The sequence below is a fragment of the Eschrichtius robustus genome, chromosome 16 (genome assembly GCF_028021215.1).
Source record: "Eschrichtius robustus isolate mEscRob2 chromosome 16, mEscRob2.pri, whole genome shotgun sequence".
Classification (NCBI taxonomy): Eukaryota; Metazoa; Chordata; class Mammalia; order Artiodactyla; family Eschrichtiidae; genus Eschrichtius; species Eschrichtius robustus.
This window is the reverse complement of record NC_090839.1, coordinates 83445075-83463107: the sequence shown is the minus strand read 5'-3', so window position 1 is coordinate 83463107 and position 18033 is coordinate 83445075.

Below are 18033 nucleotides of genomic sequence, written 5' to 3'. Positions count from 1 at the left end.
TTCCCCTTCTTCAGAGTCATTCTTGCCTCCCTAAGGTAGGATAGGGGCTGCCCTCAGCTTCCACAACCCCCAGTCCCATCCCAGTCCTCTTGGTCACAGTACTCAGTACTCTTGCCAACCTGATCTTCCTTTGATGGGGCTCTCTAAGGCAGAGGCCTCATGCATGCCCTCTCTGGGTCCCCGACCTCCATCTTGGGCTGCTGAGGACTCAGAATCTCCAAGTTCTAGGCTAGAGGCTCCCTCCCTTTGTAAAGAGGCCAAAAGGATGAGGTCCCCAGCATAATCCCCCCTCATACACACCCACACTCTCTCTGTTGTTCCCCCCAACCCAGTCCTGGGCCAGAGACCAAGAGTGTTCTGGCCATTGCCCCTTAACCTGATCACAGCGGTCATGTGAAGGGAATGATGAGATCCCCTTAAAGAGGGGGAAACTGAGGCTAGGGGCTGGGGGCACATCCTTATCCAAGCCGCACTTGAACCAGCCCAAGCAGGTTGACTGAAATGGCCGTGTGTCCAGAGCAGGTTGAAGACACACCCACTCCAGGTACAGGGCAGGGGACACACAGCTGGTACTCGGGCAGGACCACACAGATGGGGAAAGGCCAGTGGGTGCAAGGGCAGAGGCTGCCCCGGCTGCCGGCTCGGGGCTGAGGACTCACGTGGGCAGGGTCATATCGGTTACCCACGTGGGGAGATGTACCCGCTGAGTGCCGGGGGCAGGACACAGAGCAGGGCGTGAGCTGCGTGACATGGCTGGTGTCCTCTGGCTGCCCGCACGAGCAGGGCCACAGCTGCCTGCCCACGGCTCATCCACCCGGCGGTGCACCCAGCGCAGACTCCCTTGGCTGTGGGCACGGCCCTGGGACCCACGTCTGCAGACAGGACTGCGTGCCTCAGCAGAGGCCCCGCTCCTGCCGCCAGCCGAGACCCCTCCTCACAGCCCTCCCACAGGAATGCGTGACTTTGAATGGAGACTATGTCATCCAAGAAACATTCCATGTTTTCCTTGGTGTGTGCTCTGGGAACGTGGCAAGAACGGCTGTCCACACTGCCGTCCACATACTTGGGCAGCTGCCGGAAAGCTGGGCTGCCCGGGGCCAGCTCTGTCCTCAGTCCTGAGAGGATGGGCCCCTGAGAGGCCACCCCTACCCCGCACCTGCCTGGAGACCAGGTGGGAATATCCCCGGGGCTGGGATCTGGGTCCGGGGGAGGAAGGGGAGTTGGCAGGGAACGGAGGTCTACTGTCCCCCACCCAGGCCCTGGGCCCTGCTGGCCAAGCACTGTCTTTGAGTCTGGGAGACAGAAACGTGGATGCCAGTTCCCTTACTGCCACAACCATGTGACTTTGGGCAAGCCACACCCCTCTCTGAGCCTCAGTCTTACCCTCCAGACAGTGGGCTCCCTCAAGGCCCTCTCAACCCTGAGGGGTCTGAAGTTAGAATCTGGGTCTTGGCCTGAACAGCTCACACCAAGAGGATAGAAAGGGGCTCGCTAGAACCCCCACACCCCACGACAGCAGGGACATACCAGCCTTTGGTCCTGCGGGCACCCTACCTGCAGAAGCATCCCTCCCTCTTCCTGCTTTGAGCACAGAGGCCAGCCAGCCACAGGGTCCTCTAGTCTCGCACTGGTCCCTGCCCTTGTGCTGCGAGTGACAAAGCAAAGGGGGGGGGGTGACGGGGGGCGTGCTGTCTGCCTTCCTCCCCTCTCGAATGGAGAACCCAGGCCCAGCCCTCAGGTGGCTCTGAAACATCTCTGGGGTAGGTACACTACCCTGGGGAACCCAAGGTGGCAGGAGAAAGTGTCAGGGACCCAGAAGTCCTCCAGCAGCCAGCCTTTCCCTCCCTCGCCCCCGCCTTCCCTCAGAAAGGTCTCCCACTGAGGCAGCGGGTCCGGCGGGTCGCTGGGCCCAGAGCGTGAGGTTGGCTGGCACGGAGCAGCCGCCTGCCAGTGAGTCCTGAACGTGCCAGCGATGGGGCCTGCGGCAGAGGTGTGCACCTGGACCCCGGCCCACAGCCCCAGGCCCGTCACCGGCTCTGCTGGGGTTAACAGCGGAGCTCCAGCCCCTTCTGCTTTCAATTCGGATGTGGTGGACAGAGCTTAAGGATTTTCATGTTTCCTTAAACATTTCTGAGCTGGGGCCCAGGGCAGGGACTGAGGACAGAGACTTCAGGGAGAAGCGATAGGCACTACCTGTCCCCTCCTGGAAGGCCACATCAGCACAGCAGGCCTGATGTTGTCCTGGCCCACGGGCTCACAGGGCCCTGGGCTCCCATGGGTGATGGACGAGGAAGCTGAGGCCCGCAGGGCACAGGCACGGAGCCCGGGGCATCTGCCCCCTCAGCCTTTGGCTGAACAGCCTCTGAGGTGGCAGCTCTAAAGCGGGGTGTCTTCTGGGACCCAGAGACCCAGGTTGGAAGGCCCTCTCCATCTGAACTGGGCCTCAGGCCCTTGCATGGGGGGTACAGGTATATGTCCACGTGAGGGGTGTCAAGGCTATGCCCTAGGAGGCCTGGCCCTCTCTGACTGGCGTTCTGATTTGGGGGATTCTGGGTGTGTAAAATGACCTTTCCAGGCCGAGTGACCAACCCTGCCGCTCAGGGCCTCAGCTGGAACCCCTGGAACTGAGAACCAGGCCTAGGTCAACCTTTGGATCCCTTTACCTGCCAGGCCTGTCCTCCCTGCCTGCCCCCTGCCCAGCTGGCGTTTGCCTTGGCGTGCCTCTCACCAGCCCCAGGGAGGCCCAAGCGCCTGGAGTTCGGTCACATCCGGCCCAGCCGTCTAAACAGGCCTGAGGCCCCAGAGCCCGCCGGGCCCAAGGGGAGCCCAAAATAACATCTGAGTCAGCGTCCCTGCAGACGCCCCCACCCACCTGGGCCCACAGGGAGGCGGCCCAGACAGGGGACTGAGCCAGGTCAAGCGGCCACCTGCTCCAGTGGGGACCCAGCCAGTGACAGGCACAGCCCAGAGGGCAGCAAGACCATTAGGGTCAAGAGGGAGAGGCCTGGGAGTAGAAGGGAGAGGGGGCCCTGCCCTGGGGCTCCTGTCTGAGGGAGACAGAGCGTCTGCAGAGGATGGCAGTCCAGTGTGGTCACGGTCCCAGAAGAGGGAGAAGTAGGGGGCTGAGGAAACAGAAGGGAGCCCTCAACCCAGCCTAGGGTCAGAGAAGGCTCCCAGAGGCAAGCAAGCCCTGAGGGATGAGTTGGATCTGGACAGGACAGGAAGGGGGGAAACACACTGCAGACAGGGGGGTAAAATGATCAGAAGCCCCGGGCACTTGGGGACTCATCCCAGAGCAAGTGGGGTACCTCCACCCCTCAGCAGGCAGACGCAGGCCCCCCAGGAAAACTCCTGCCCCGGCCCTCTAACCAGAATCTGCCCCTCACACCATGACCCAGCAGGCGCGGCAGGGCCGTCGATCCCACACTATCCCGGCCGAGCACAGAGGTGGCCCCAGCAGAAGGGACTGTCTGCCCTGAGGCGCCCACATCCTCCTACTCCTTCCTCCAGCTGGGCCCCAACCCCAGGAGACTTAGAAGAGGTGAGATCCCAAGTCCAGGGTAGGGTCCAGCCTGGGATCGGGGACAGGAGCTAGGCCACTGTCATCCATGGTCCAGCCTGGCGAGGGGTCAGGCCTCAGCCCGGGCTGGAGGAGAGAGGCTCCAGGTTGTGAGACCCGGGCCTGTTGGGGGCAGAGGGGCAGGAGACATCTGGCCTTGGCTCCTCTTTGAAGGTGGTTCCCGAGCAAGCCGGTCTAGGGGGTATTCTGTCCCCATGTCCCTGGGAGGGTGGCAGCTGTGAGGTCATCCTGCCCCTCATCTCCAAGCCGGGACAAGAGGCGGATACCTGAGTCCCCGCTGGCCTGCAGCTTAATCCCCCAGCTTTCCTGAGAACAGCTCTGCTGTTCTTGGCCAAGGGCCTCCGCTGAGCCTGGCACGGCCCCGGCTTGGCCCTCACCAGCGAGTGAGCGCTTGGCGGGGGCCCAGCCAGGGCGGTGGACATAATGAAAGCACAGAACACGGGGCCCGGGCGGGCGGCGGGGGCCCAGCTGGGCTCCGGTCAGCAGCTCCGCCGCAGGGTTGGGTCTCACCTCCTGGGACCCCTGTCGTCCGGTGGAGGCTGCAGTGGTCATTTCCCAGCTTACCTGGTGCAGAAGACAGACAGACCCTGTTCTTTCATGCCTCTGAAACAAATTAGAGCTTCCCCAGAGGGAAAGAACCAGAAGATGGAGAGCAAAACCCTGATCTTCCCTTCCTCCCTCCCTCCTGTAACTGGCCTTGATTGCAGCTCTACCATGTTCCCAGCTCAGTGCCAAACTCTGCGTGGGGGGCACAGAGATGAATCTGCTACAGAGCCCCGAGGGCCGGACCACACCCCTCCTCACTGCCCCAGTTTCTTGGAATAGCCCTGAGCCAGGGATCTGAGCGGGGCTTGGGGCAGCGCTCCAGCGAACATTTGCTGAACAGCTACCCAATGCCTGACATGTGCAATGCGCTCCTTGACGTCTCACCACCACCCTCTCTAATAGATGGGGACACTGAGGCTCCGGATGCTAACCTGCCCAAGGTCAAATAGTTCAAAGTGGGATAATGGGAACTTGAACCTGAGATATGTGAGCCCAGAACCTTGTGGGGCAGAGAATGTGTGTCTATGCATACATTTATATATATGTCCCCGTGTGTGTCTGTGTGTCCCTCTGTGTGTGTGTGTGTGTCCTTTTGTTGTGTGTGTGTCTGCGTACATGTCTAGGTGTGTGTGTGTACATCTGCGGAAGCGTGGAGAGCCCTGAGGCTGGCTCAGAGGGAGAAAGGTGGTCCAGCAGGGAAGGACTAGGGGATTTGTCATAGAATGGTGCCCAGGCAGTCCCTGAGGACCGTTTTAGAAACCCCAAAGTCCCCCTGGTCCATTTTGTTAGCAATTTCACATCGTTTTGTTACAGGTCTTGTCTGTGGCTCACTTTCCTGAAAGTTATCTGGAGAGAAGCACTTCAACTGTGGAACCCCAGATATCCACCAAGTTCCATTTAAAAAAAAATTGTACTGTAATCCCACCCTGGGGACTGGGGCTGGAGGGTGAAAGAGTGAGCAATTGTGGGCTCGCTGGATGGCAGATGACCATCACATGAGACCCCTGATTCATTAATGCTGTATGTTGAATATTGGCATCAAGGAAATCATGGAACTAGGGATATACCAGACTAAGGCTTATTCGTCATTATATCCTCAATGCCCAGTACAGGGCCTGAAATATAGTAGGTGCTCAATCAATATTTGCTAAATAAATGAGTAAAGGCCTCTTTGCTGAATGGATAATACCTGAGCTTCCAAACCATCTCTATTAATTAAGAGTTCAGTGCCCCTGAATGAGTCATTTGAACTCTACTTTTGACTAATCCTAGTTAGAGCCTTAGACTAGATCAGAGGCATTAAAGACACAACATGTAGGGCACAGCTCCCTTCTCTCGGTCCCAGGCAGATGTTACCAAGCAAATGTATGATTCTCACCTGCTGAAACTGGATATCCTCAGAATCCTTTTTAACATCATTTCAGGCAGCCATTGCCTGTCAAATGCGGTTGGCGATGGAACCTATTTGCTATCCTGGAACAGGACAAGCTCCTCCAGCCCATAAATCTATGAACAAGTGGAGAGAAGCTTCTGGGAAAGCCCAGGCTGTGGGGTGGGTTTAGGGAAGAGTAAGGAAGAATCAGGTAAGGAGGCTCCTCCCTGGAGATTCCTTATCCCAGTCTGGGGACTCCCAGAGTTGTAGAAACTGGTGAGCTTATCACATACCAGGTAGAAATAGACATGCACATGGAGAGGGGATGGGGGACCCCACTTGCTGCCTGAATCCTGACAGAAGTTGGAAGCAGCCTTCAGCCTGAAAACCACAGGCAGCTCAGAGCTTTTATTAAATCCAGGGCCTGGGGGGAGGGCAGGGACTAGTGAAAAAGGCAGTGCAGCCGGCAATTCAGGAGGGAAGGAGTCCTCCCAAGTGCTGGGGCCACCAAGCTTGGGGAGGGATTGGGTGGGCAGGGTGAGGCCTGGCCCTGCTGAGATTTAAAATGCTCTGTGTCAAAGTAGATCAGAGACCTAAAAGTGAAAGGTAAAAGTATAAAGTTTCTAAAAGAAAACATAGGAGAATATCTTTAAGACTTTTGAGTAGGCAAAGATTTCTTAAACAGGACAGCAAAAGCACTGACCACTAGAGAAAAGATTGATAAATGTGCTTTCACTAAAATCAAGGACTTCTGTTCATCAAAAGACAACATTAAAAGAAAGGCAAGCCACAGAGTGGGAGAAGATCTTTCTAATACATATAACTAACCACAGAACTGTATCACCATATATAAAGAATTCCTACAAATCAATAGGAAAATATCAAACAACTCAATTTTAAAAAGTGAACAGAAGTCTTGAATAGGCACTTCACAAGCAAGGATATTCAAAGGCCCAAGAGTCATATGATAAAGTGCTCACCATCATTACTCATCAGGGAGATGAAAGTTAAAACCATAATGAGATACCCCTATACACCCACCAGAATGGCTAAAATTTAAAGACTGACAATTCTAAGTGTTGACAGGATGAGGAGCAACTGGAATTCTCCTAGACTGCTGGTAGGAATGTAAAATGGTACTACTTTAAAAAATTGTCCAGAAGTTCTTCAAATAATTAAACATATACTTACCACAGAAGCCGGCAATTCCACTCCTGGCTCCATACCCATGAGAAATGAGCACATATTTCTACAAAAGATGGGGATGTTCCTAGCAGCATTATTCATAATACCAAAAAAATGGAAACAACCCGAAAGTACATTAACATTACAATAGGTGAATACACTGTGGTATATTTCTCAAATGGAATACTACATAGCAATGAAAAAGAATGAGCCCTGGCTATACACAACAACAAGGATAAATCTCATAGTCATAATATGAGCAAAAGAAACCAAATGCAAAAAAGTACACACTGTGGGATTCCATTTATATGAAGTTTGTATTAGCTTCCTGAGACTGCCATAATAAATTACCACACACTTGGTATGAAGACAACAGAAATTTATTCTCTCACAATTCTGGAGGCTAGAAGTCCAAACTCAAGGTGTTGAAAGGGTCATGCTCCTCCTGAAGGCTCTAGGGAAGAATGCTTCCATGCCTCTTTCTAGTTTCTGATGGTTGACAGCCATCCTTGGAGTTCCTTGGCTTGTAGGTGATTCATTCCGATCTCTGCCTCCGTCTTCACATGGCCATCTTCTCCCCGTGGGTCTCTGTGTCCCTGCATCTTCACGTGACCTTCTTATGAAGACACTGGTCATTGGATGTAGGACCCACCCTAATCCAATAGGACTTCATCTTAATTTGATTACATCTGCAAAGACTCTATTACCAAATAAGGTCATGCTCACAGGTACCAGGGATTAGGGCTTGAACATATCTTTTGGGGGACACACTTCAGCCCACTGCAAAGTTCAAGAACAGGCAAAACTAATCTGTGGTGAGAGACATCAGCCAAGTGGTTATCTCTAGCGGGTACTGACTGGGAAGGGACACAGAGGAAGCTGCTGGGCTGGAAGTGTTCTACATGTTGATGTGGGTGGTGGTGACATGGGTATGTACTCAAGCTACCCACCTACCCTCTGTGCACTTGACTCTGTATGTGTTATTCTCACTTTAAAATGCCTTTGTGGAGCTGAATTAACTGTTGGGTGAGTGAGCGGATGTCATTATGTAGGTTAGTATGACAACACACACACACACACACATGCACACACAACGCTACACAATCACAGACAGGCAGACACAGAGACACACATACAGACCCACTCATCCTCACTGATACCTCCCCCAAGGCCTCAGTCTCCTCGTCTGTCATCAGCAGGGGTTGGCAGGAGTGTGGAGCCCAAGGCGGAGGGGGATTCTTCTCCCCCAGAGCTGAAAGCCAAAACCCATTCTGGGGGTCACGGAGACCACCCCACCAGGCATCATTCTGGGGCCTGGAAGGTGAGTTCAGGCAGCCAGGTCTGCTCAGGATAAACAACTTAATGCAAACCCAGGGACCTGAGAGCCTCAGGTCCTGTAGGAGTAAACCCCTGAGAGGCAGAGAAAGATGCAGGCAGGAACATGTAGAAACCAGCAGGAGAAAGAGCGAGACACACGGAGAAAGAGGCGGAGACACACAGAGAGAGTGAGACAGAGACACAGAAGGAGCGGGATGGAGAGAAGGGGGCATTCATCCATTCACTTCTTTCCCACCCAGCCACCCCCAGCACGTGTTCTGGGCCAGGCCATGATGGGTGCTGGGGACACAGAGGGCAAGACATAGCACTACCAACAAGGAGCTCCTGGCTGTGAAATAGAGACTCCAGCTGACCAAAGGGAGTGGGGAAGGCTTTAGGGCAGGTCTGCCTCCTTCTTTTCCCAAGGGAGTTTGTGTCCCATCCCCCTCCCTCCACCCCTTCTTCAAGAGTCCAGAGAGGGGACGGAGCCCAGAGAGCAGTGGAAGTGATGGGCCAGCTTGGAGAGGGCCACAGACTCAGCAGGGACGGACCCCCACTGCAAAGGGCCAGCTCCAGGAGACGTGTCTCAGCCCCCTCTGCATCTCCACTCTTCTTCCTCCCCACTTCCTCCCAGGCCTGCTCCGTCTAAGGACAGGGGCCAGGGACAGATGCTGGGCTTGAAATAAGGTTCAAAGCCCAAGTGCTATTATTGGCTTTGGGACCTTGGGTGAGTCACTTAATTTCTCTGGGCTTCAGTTTAGTCATTTGAAAAATGGGAAGAGAATGTTTTAAAATATAATTTTTGTTATTATTCAGATACGGTGAGGCCAACAGATCAGGAGACCACTGCCATTGAAGAGGTAGTTTGAAATGGATGGCTAATGGGAAGCAGCTGCATAGCACCGGGAGATCAGCTCGATGCTTTGTGATGACCTAGAGGGGTGGGAAAGGGAGGGTGGGAGGGAGGTTCAAGAGGGAGGGGATATGGGGATATATGTATACATATAGCTGATTCACTTTGTTGTACAGCAGACACTAACACAACACTGTAAAGCAATTATACTCCAATGAAGATATTAAAAAAAAAAAAAGATAGAAAAGGTTGTTTGTAATACTCAGAGATCCCAAGAGAAGAAGACATGCCATTCAGGGCCACACAGGGAAGCGGCAGGGCCGGTCAGTGGGCAGAGGGAGGGGGACACATGAGCAATAGCCTTTGTTGTGGTTTTTGTGGGAAGGAAGAGGGGAGGCAGGGTGAACAGGGTTAGGGTTGGCTACTTTGAATAATTTCAGCAGGCTCTGGGGCATAGGACTGTCCCTGGTTGTCTGATACCTGGCGTGGGGTGATGAGGGTCGGTGGGTAGTAGCCCTGAGTATGAAAGCTCCATAAGGGAGGTGGTTGAGGTGTGAACTCTGGATTGGTTGGTTTATATATGAAAGACCCTCTCCCAGGCAACTTGTTTATTACCTCTAGAAATTGGCTAACCCTGGGAGGGGTGGTCCCTCCAGACTCAGCAAGGTCCCAAGATGGCAAAGCATCAAAAATACAGAATAAAAAGATGTGATTAATACAGGGAAATAACAGCAGCTCCTCATTCATTTGGAGATTAAACGAGTTACTGTTGTTGAAGCTCCCAGCATAGTGCCTGACAGGTGACAGGAACACAGTACAGGCTGGAATCCAAAGCCACATTCCTCCTCCTCTGAGAAGCCTTCCCGAGCTGACCACACCTGGCATCTCTTCTGCTTCATGGCCCGCAGTTCCCCATTAGTGCCATCAGATTTTTTTTTTTCTACACCAGTGAATTCTACACACACATGGTTCTGGGGGACCAGGGTTCTCACCAGTCTGGGTTGATGGGGAAAGAGTGGGCAGCTCAGCCTGAATCCAAGGATATTTTAAAAGAAATGGATGAGAAGAATCATACACCCGCCATCTGGTAACACAGTGTGACCAGGAAAGACCCTTTGGAGAAGTCAGTACAGGGGAGGGGACTTCCCTCCTATATGGGACATTTTGAATGTTGTGTCAAGAGGTACACACACTTCCTCAAACCCAGGCAAGAATCAGAACCAGAAGTTCTGCTCTCAGGAGAGGGTGCAATAAACATGTTGATGCAGTGAGCATCTGGAGGGCTTAGTTCCAGAATGTTCCTTCACTGTACTTGGGGCCTGGGAGGAAGAAGGTGGCCCCCTCGCCAGCTCCCACAAGTCCTTTGTTATGGACTGATTTGTGTCCCCAACCCCAAAGTCTTATGATGAAGCTCTGATCCCCAGGACCTCAGAAGGTGACTGTATTTGGAGACAGGGTCTTTAAAGAGGTAATTAAGTTAAAATGAGGTCATTAGGGTGGGCCCTAATCCAGTATGACTGGTGTCCTTATATGAAGAGGAGATTAAGACACAGACACACAGAGGAAAGACCACGTGAGGACACAGGGAGAAGATGGCCTACAAACCAAGGAAAGAGGAAAAACCAACTCTGCCCACACCTTGATCATGGACTTCCAGCCTCCAGAAATGTGAGAAAATAAATCCCTTTTGTTGAAGTCATCTGGTCTGTGGTACTTTGTCAGGGTAGCCTGAGAAAACCCATACACCCTCTAGAAACCTCTGGTGGCTCTGCGTTCTTCCCAGAAGCAGAAGCTGTGGTTGGGAGGCAGGTGACCCTTTTTGCAGAGGACTCTCATGGTCAAGGTTAGGCCAGTGGTTCTCACACTTGAATGTGCATCAGCATCACCTTGTGGGCTTGGTAAAGCTCAGATCACTGGTCCCACCCACAGAGTTTCTGAGTCGGTAGATCTGGGGTGGGGCCTGAGAATCTGCATTTCTAACAAGTTTGTTCTCATGTGGTGCTCATGTGGTGCTGCTGGTTCAGGGACCACACTTTGTTCTTGTTTTTGTTTTTTAATTTATCTATCTATCTATCTATCTACCTATCTATTCAGCTGCGCTGTGTCTTATTTGCAGCATGCGGGATCTTTTAGTTGCGGCGTGCGAACTCCTAGTTGCAGCATGTGGGATCTAGTTCCCTGACCAGGGATTGAACCCGGGTCCCTGCCTTGGGAGCGCAGAGTCTTATCCATTGGACCACCAGGGAAGTCCCAGGGACCACACTTTGAGAACCAATGATTATGACGCTCATTAAACTCTGAGAACCCCTGGCCTGACAGCCGGAGTACCCTGTGAGAGGGTCACTTTTCGAGATGGGCCATTTAGCCCAGTGTTTCTCGAAGTCTGCTGTGCATTGGAAACACCTGAGAGGTTTTAAAAATACCAACACCTGCACCCTCCCCCAGAGATTCCAGTCTGGGGTACAGCCTGGGCAGTGGAATTTAGAAACTCCCAGGGTTCTAATGCGCGGCCAGGGTTGAGAGGCACTGCTCCAGTCTACACGCCCATTGTTCTGCACCCCCTGCACCCTCAGGCCCAGAGCAGGGAGAAGTCACCCAGGATCACACAGCGATTGGGGCAAGTCAGAGAGTGGAACGCCAGTCTCCTGGGGACCCTGCCTTCCCACCAGAGTGGTGGCTTTCATGATTTTTCAAGCCCCAGAAGCCTTTCTTCAAATGAAATGTTACTCAGAACCTTAGTATATAAACCAAACACAACTAGGTCTGCCTTGGTTGGTACCAGCTGGGTGGGGCCTGGAGCCCTGCCCCCCCCAACCCCCAGCAGCCCCACCTCTGTCCTCAGGGTTCTGAAGAGTGCACCCTAAGTTCGCTGAGCTCTCCAAGATGTCCTCTTGGGGGCCTCTGGGGAGTCTGGAGGGCTTTGGTGCCAGAAGCAGGCATAGCGTCCCCCTGAGAACAATGGTGACTCATGCTTGGGGGCCAAGACCTCAGCTCTTTTTTAAAAAATTAATTAATTAATTAATTAACTTTTGGCTGCGTTGGGTTTTCGTTGCTGCATGCGGGCTTTCTCTAGTTGCGGCGAGTGGGGGCTACTCTTCATTGCGGTGCGCGGGCTTCTTCATTGCAGTGGCTTCTCTTGTTGGGGAGCATGGGCTCTAGGCGCACGGGCTTCAGTAGTTGTGGCACGCAGGCTCAGTAGCTGTGGCGCACGGGCTTAGTTGCTCCGCGACATGTGGGATCTTCCTGGACCAGGGCTCGAACCCGTGTCCCCTGCATTGGCAAGCGGATTCTTAACCACTGTGCCACCAGGGAAGTCCCAAGACCTCAGTTCTTGTCAGCTTAGCAGGAGCCTAACCTGTGGCCAGACAAGGTGGTCAGGGAGGTGTGTCGGAATGGGGGTCTTCCTCCCCACCGTTCACTTGTCTACCCGGACATCCCTCAGCCACATCGTGGGTGCCTCCTTCCCAAGAGCAGGAGGACGGCCCCCAGCGCAGAGCGTGAGGACAATTTGTAAACACTCATGGTAACAGTGTCTCTCAGACTTTCTGACTGACGTGCAGGAAAAAAGTTCATCTTCATCTAGTACTCCCATGCAAACACGTGAAACTCAGACAAAAGATTTAAGACACAGGGCTGATTTGGTCACATGTATTACACTTGCATCTATTCTATTCTCTCATTTTAAAATGCTGTTCCTGACCCACTAAATCAATTTTATACCCCACCAACGGGTCACAGCCTGCAATTTGAAAAGTGCTGGTAGAGCGTGAAAGGCTGAGCAGGAATGGACAGCTTCCTCGCGGAGTCAGTTACTGGTGGCTTGAATCAGGGCAGGGCCAGCTGGGATCTGTGCTTTCGGAAGCTCTCCTCCCCGTGCCCCCATTGCAGGCAAGCAGGCAGGCAGGCGACCTGTGGGTGCGCTGAAGGGTACAGGCCTTGGTCAGAGCTTTCAGCCTTCCTGCTTTTGCAGGTGCCACCCAGAGCGCATCTCCCTTTGAGAGAAGGGTACAGGATGCAGCTCTGGTGTCATCTCCTCCAGGAAGTTTTCCTGATCGCTCCTCTTTCCCAGGATTGCTGGTGCTGGTGTCCTGTGTGTCCCCCACTCCCGAGGCTTGATGCTCAGCCAGAGCAGGCAGTTCAGGAATGTGGAGGACAGAATGAGTGAGGGAGTAGATAACCCAGGCCCAGCAGGAGCCCCTGACCTGGTCTCACCTGCCTCCTACCCTGCGTCCTGGCAGCTGCCCTGGCCGCCCCGTGGGACCCGCCCGGAGCCACAGGGATCAGGCCAGCTGAGGGTTCCGGGCATGGGTGGAGGGGTCTGCCTAGGGCAGGGAGTGGCCAAACGTGGGATGGAGACTGGCAGAGCCCAGGAGGAAGAGAACTCCCTGTCCGGCAGTGTTCCTGGGTCAGGCTCTTGGAAGGGCTTCTGGGCATGGCGGGCTGGGGGAGGTGAGGCCATAAGGGCGATCAGGGCGCATGCAGGAGCGAGCACCACTGTGAGCCAGGCAGAGGGAGCACGGAGGAGGGCGGGGGGTGCCCGGACAGCTCGGCGCACCAGCTCCCAGAGCCCCGTGGGAACCCCTGGGGGCAGGCAGCTCTGCCCCAGGCCCTACTCTGTGCCCAACCCAGGGAAGAGAAGGCCCTGCTCTCCAGTTGCTGAGTGTACCCCAAAGCTGCGGCCATCACCCCATCAGAGAATGGTGTGGCTGGTGGAGTGAAATACCCCGAAGGCCTCAGCCCCAGGCCACAATGCCTTGGGGTGACCTTGGGCCGGGGGTGTGCTTCCTCAAGACTCAGTTTCCTCTTCTGGGGAGCAGGATAGTTTATTCGGTCGTGAATACCTGGGTGTGTCAGTCCTGTATCCTTCCCCTCCTGCAGCTCACCAGGCTGCCAGCCAAGGCAGCCTGAAGTCATCTTCTCTTTGAGTCAGAATCCCAGAGGAGCAGGAGGCCCAGAGGAAAGATGTCCTGCTCTGGGATTGGGACAGTCCCCTGTGAGTCCCATGAGTGGATCACCCCTTGCAAGCATCCCCAGAGGCGGCCCACACAGTGTCAGGGTGCACAAAGGCATAGAGGCTCCCACAAGGGAGTGATTGAGACCAGGGCTTAGAGGAGACTCCTGGATTTTGGTTGGGGATGGAGGGTGGAGGCCGAGAGACCCAGTAACTGGGATGGAATTTACTGCCCCCGCCCACGTGACAGGGGCTCCGAGTTAAAATTAAATAGATCTAAAGGAGATAGGAGTGCTCTTTCTGGTGGCCCAAATTTGTAGACAGGGCTCCTAACCCCTGTGTTTATAAACTTGGCTAATAATATCTCTGATTGAAAATGGAGATGTGCTTTGTAAACTGTCAAGTGTGAAAGCAATGAGAGGCGTGTTCTGCACTCCTCTGTCCTGGGTCCCCTGGGGCCGGGTGCACAAAGCACCTGGCTCACAACGTTCTCCCCGGACCGCAGCAGACAGCCCGTGAGGCAATGTGGGAACAGCACGGGGCAGAACGGCCCGTCCGGGACACCCACCCCCCAGCTCGCACGGGCCAAGGACCCAGACTGACGAATGACTCAGACACACAAACACCCAGGCCTGGGCAGAGGTGGCTGGATCAGAGGTGCGTGCCTCGGGAGCTGGGACACCCTGGGCCGGCGGTGGAGCTGGCGCTTGTGGGGAGGGGACTTCCCCCTGGGCCTCCCGCTCCCCCAGCCTCAAACATCTGCTTCAGTTGCCTGAAATGGTGTCACGGACCCCGTCCCACTTTTGAGCACTTGCTGTATACCAGACTCTTACGGACACGAGTCATCTGTCTTAAAGGCTTGTGAAGACCCCTGTCTCCATAAGGGAAAGTGAGGGCTGCTGAGGGTTAATTAATATTAATGTCACCATTATCAGGTATTAATTACTCGGTGATCCGTCCAAGCTCACACACTAATCAGCGTTAATCCATGTCACAATGATGACCACTGGCCCCTTTGCACCCCCAGCCTGCTCCCGGCACCCCAGCCTGGGGGTTGCAGAAATTCTAGCCCACCTCCCCAACTTCCAAACCCCACTCTGAGCACAGCCTGTACTTCCCTTGGGCTGATCCCGTGTGATGAAACGAGATGCCATGAGTAGCCCAGATCTGTAGCGTCCTATCTCTTTTAGCTACAGACACTTTACCTCCAGTGAGGTCCCCTGAGGAGGGCCCAGTCGCCTCTGGGGAGGCCGAGCTGCAGAAGACCTTTCTCCTCTCCTGTCTGAAATGTTGGCTCTGGGCCGAGGCTGCCTGGTACCCCTCAGTAGGAGGCCGCCCCCTCTAGCTCGGTCATTCGCACAATGGCCTCTCCCCTGTGGTGTGTGCGCCTCAGGCCTCCCCCTGCGGGCCCTCAAGGACTTCCCTTCTTCCCTCTGTCTCTCACCCTCATGCCCCATCCCACCTGTAACCTTTCAGTAGCAGGAACCACCCTCGATGTTCCCTCCTCGCTTGTCCCAAGTCGGGCTCATTCCCACCAGACCCCTTGTGGTCTCGCCCTGCACCGTCCACCCTGCAGCCACGGGCCACATGTGCTTACTGAACACTTGAAATGTGACGAATCCAAATCGAGATGTGCTCTGAGTGTAACCTACGCTCCAGTTTTAAGACTTAATGAAAAAAAGAATGCAAAATACATCATGAATAATTTTTTATTTCTGTTTTCTGTTCAAGTGATAATCTTTTAGATATATTGGGTTAAATATAGCTTATTATTCACATTAGTTTTGCTTATGTTTTCTTTCATTTTATGTGGCTACTAGAAAGTTTAAAATCAGAGGGGAAAGCTCGGACTTAATGTCCACAGCTGTGTCTCATGGATGAGAGGGGATGGGCCAGAGGTCCTTCACTCTGCCTTCCTGCTAATTCTCTCTTGGAGCATCTACACTGGAACCTACACTACCCAACCAACATGCATTTCCTTCCCAAATCTCACGTGGGTCCATATGAGAAATTCATGTTTCCCCTATTGGTATAACCTGGACCTTATTTCCTGTGGGACCACCTGGAGGGACACTCACCCACACAGAGGTGTAAATGACTGACAACAGTGGCCCCCTCTCTGGGAGGGACCCCAGTAGGGGTCCCAGGTCTGGATGACACCCAGCTCTTCCCAGCCTAGCTCAGCAGTGCACGCTTACTCTCTCTGGTCCAAGGTCCCATGCAGACAGCGCATCCGGCATTCAACGGATAAAAGGACCATGTGAAGACAAGGAAGCAAACAGAAACCACATGTCCCGGGATTCTGGAGCTCTGTCCATACCACCAGAATTCTGCCCACATCTCCTGGCGTGCGCATCTGTGTTTGTCATCCCATACTCTTGGACAGCGAGGGAGACAGAAATGGGTCTGTCCTCAAACTGCCTTCAGTGATGGCCAGGCCAGTCAGTGGGGGATAAGATGAAGCACCAAGTTCAACCCAAGAACCCTCAGAGAGGTTCCAGGGGCAGGGATGCTGAGGGGCACAGACCTGGAGGAAGCTGAGACCAGGGAACCTCAGCAACAAAGGTCTAGCACCCATCCCTCCAGGACAAGTCCAGGCCGCTGGGGAGCAGCTCCACCAGCCAGAAGGAAGGAGGGCAGCAGAGCAGTGGAGTTGGGTCAGGCAAGGCCTTGAAGGCCGTACTCAGAAGTCTGGACTTTATCTGAGAGGCAACTGAGGGTTTCTGAGCAACGCAATGACATGCTGAGAGCCGAGTGGAGGCTGGGGTTCTTTTTTTTCTAAACGGCTACACCTGGAGATGCTGGTGGACAGGGATGGCCTGTCAGTGACTCACCTGGATGCCCGGGAACAAGTGGGTGGGTAATGCTTGTCAGTGACAACAAGTAAAGCCAAGCTCCTCCAGCACTTGGTGCGCCAGGCAGTTCGACATTTATGACCTTATTGAATCTGTACAGCTATGCAGGAAGGTGAGCACTGAGCAGCTGAGGACTGTTGCGTTTCTTGAATGAATGAATGTTGGTCTAAACTCTAACCCCCAGTCCTTACATTATGCATTGAATGCATTGGGCTAAATTGCACTGAATAATCAGTCTACTGGGTTTGATTCTGAATTGAGGCCCCTTCTTGAGGTGTACGGAAGCCTTGTCGGATATGAGTTCATGGAGCTCCTGTAATACAGGATACTAAGGAGAAGGGGGAACGCAGCTGGGGGACAGGACACGGGGCCCTGGTCCTGTGGGGAGCGGCCTGGCCCAGCAGCCTCAAGTCTATCCCTGCAAGCGCCCCTCCACACCTCTCCTGGATCCCCACAGCAAGCCCTCTCCCGCTGGCATCAGCCTCTCTCCCAGTCCTGGAATTAATAAAGACTCTGAGCAGACTGCGGTTTGAAAGTCTGAAAGCCGGTTCCTGCCCACGTCACTGCTCCGGGAGAAATGGGGCCCAGCTTCTCCCCAGCACCCCCTTCCTCCCCCCTCCCCGGGAGGGGGCAGGCACGCAGATGCACCCCACCCCTCCGCCTCCCCTCCCTTCCCCCAGCAGGCACAAGTCAGGCCCTGAGCCTCAGACCCGAACCCTGAGCACCGCTCCCCGCACCAACAAGGGCTGGCATGGGCTCGTAATCTCCATGAGCTACCCCCAGATCACCACCAAATAACACACATAGGAAGTAAGAGCTGTACACTTGCTGTGCACGCACAGCTTCAAGACAGTTCTGCTAGCGTGCATGCCCACCCCCTTCCAAACTCTTGGAGCAGCTGCCGCCTGAGACTAGGGAGAGGAAGGGATGGCCCAGGGTCCCAAGGTGACCCAGCATAGAGCCAAGCCTAATACTTACACACGAGTGGTTCTTGCAGAACTAATGTAGTTACGGTAGCACTATAGGACCAGGACTAGTGTACAGAGCATTTTGGATCTGCAGACAGAGTACAGAAATATATGACCACATCTTATCCATCTTTGCAATAACCTCCTAGGCGGGAATATTTATCACCATTTGACAGATGAGGAAGCTGAAGTTCTCTGGAGAGGTTAACCTGCTAGAAAGTGCTAGAACCAGAACTTAGTCCTAGGTGCTACCGAGTCCAGCGCCTGGCCTTTGGCATCTGCACTCCTGGCTGCCCCTGCAGGTCCTGCAGACTGCCCCAGTGCTCCTGGCTGGAGGAGGGGTCCTTTAACCCCTTTCCTCTGACTTGTGGCTGTGTCCTCCTCTCATTCTCCATCTGGGTGCAGG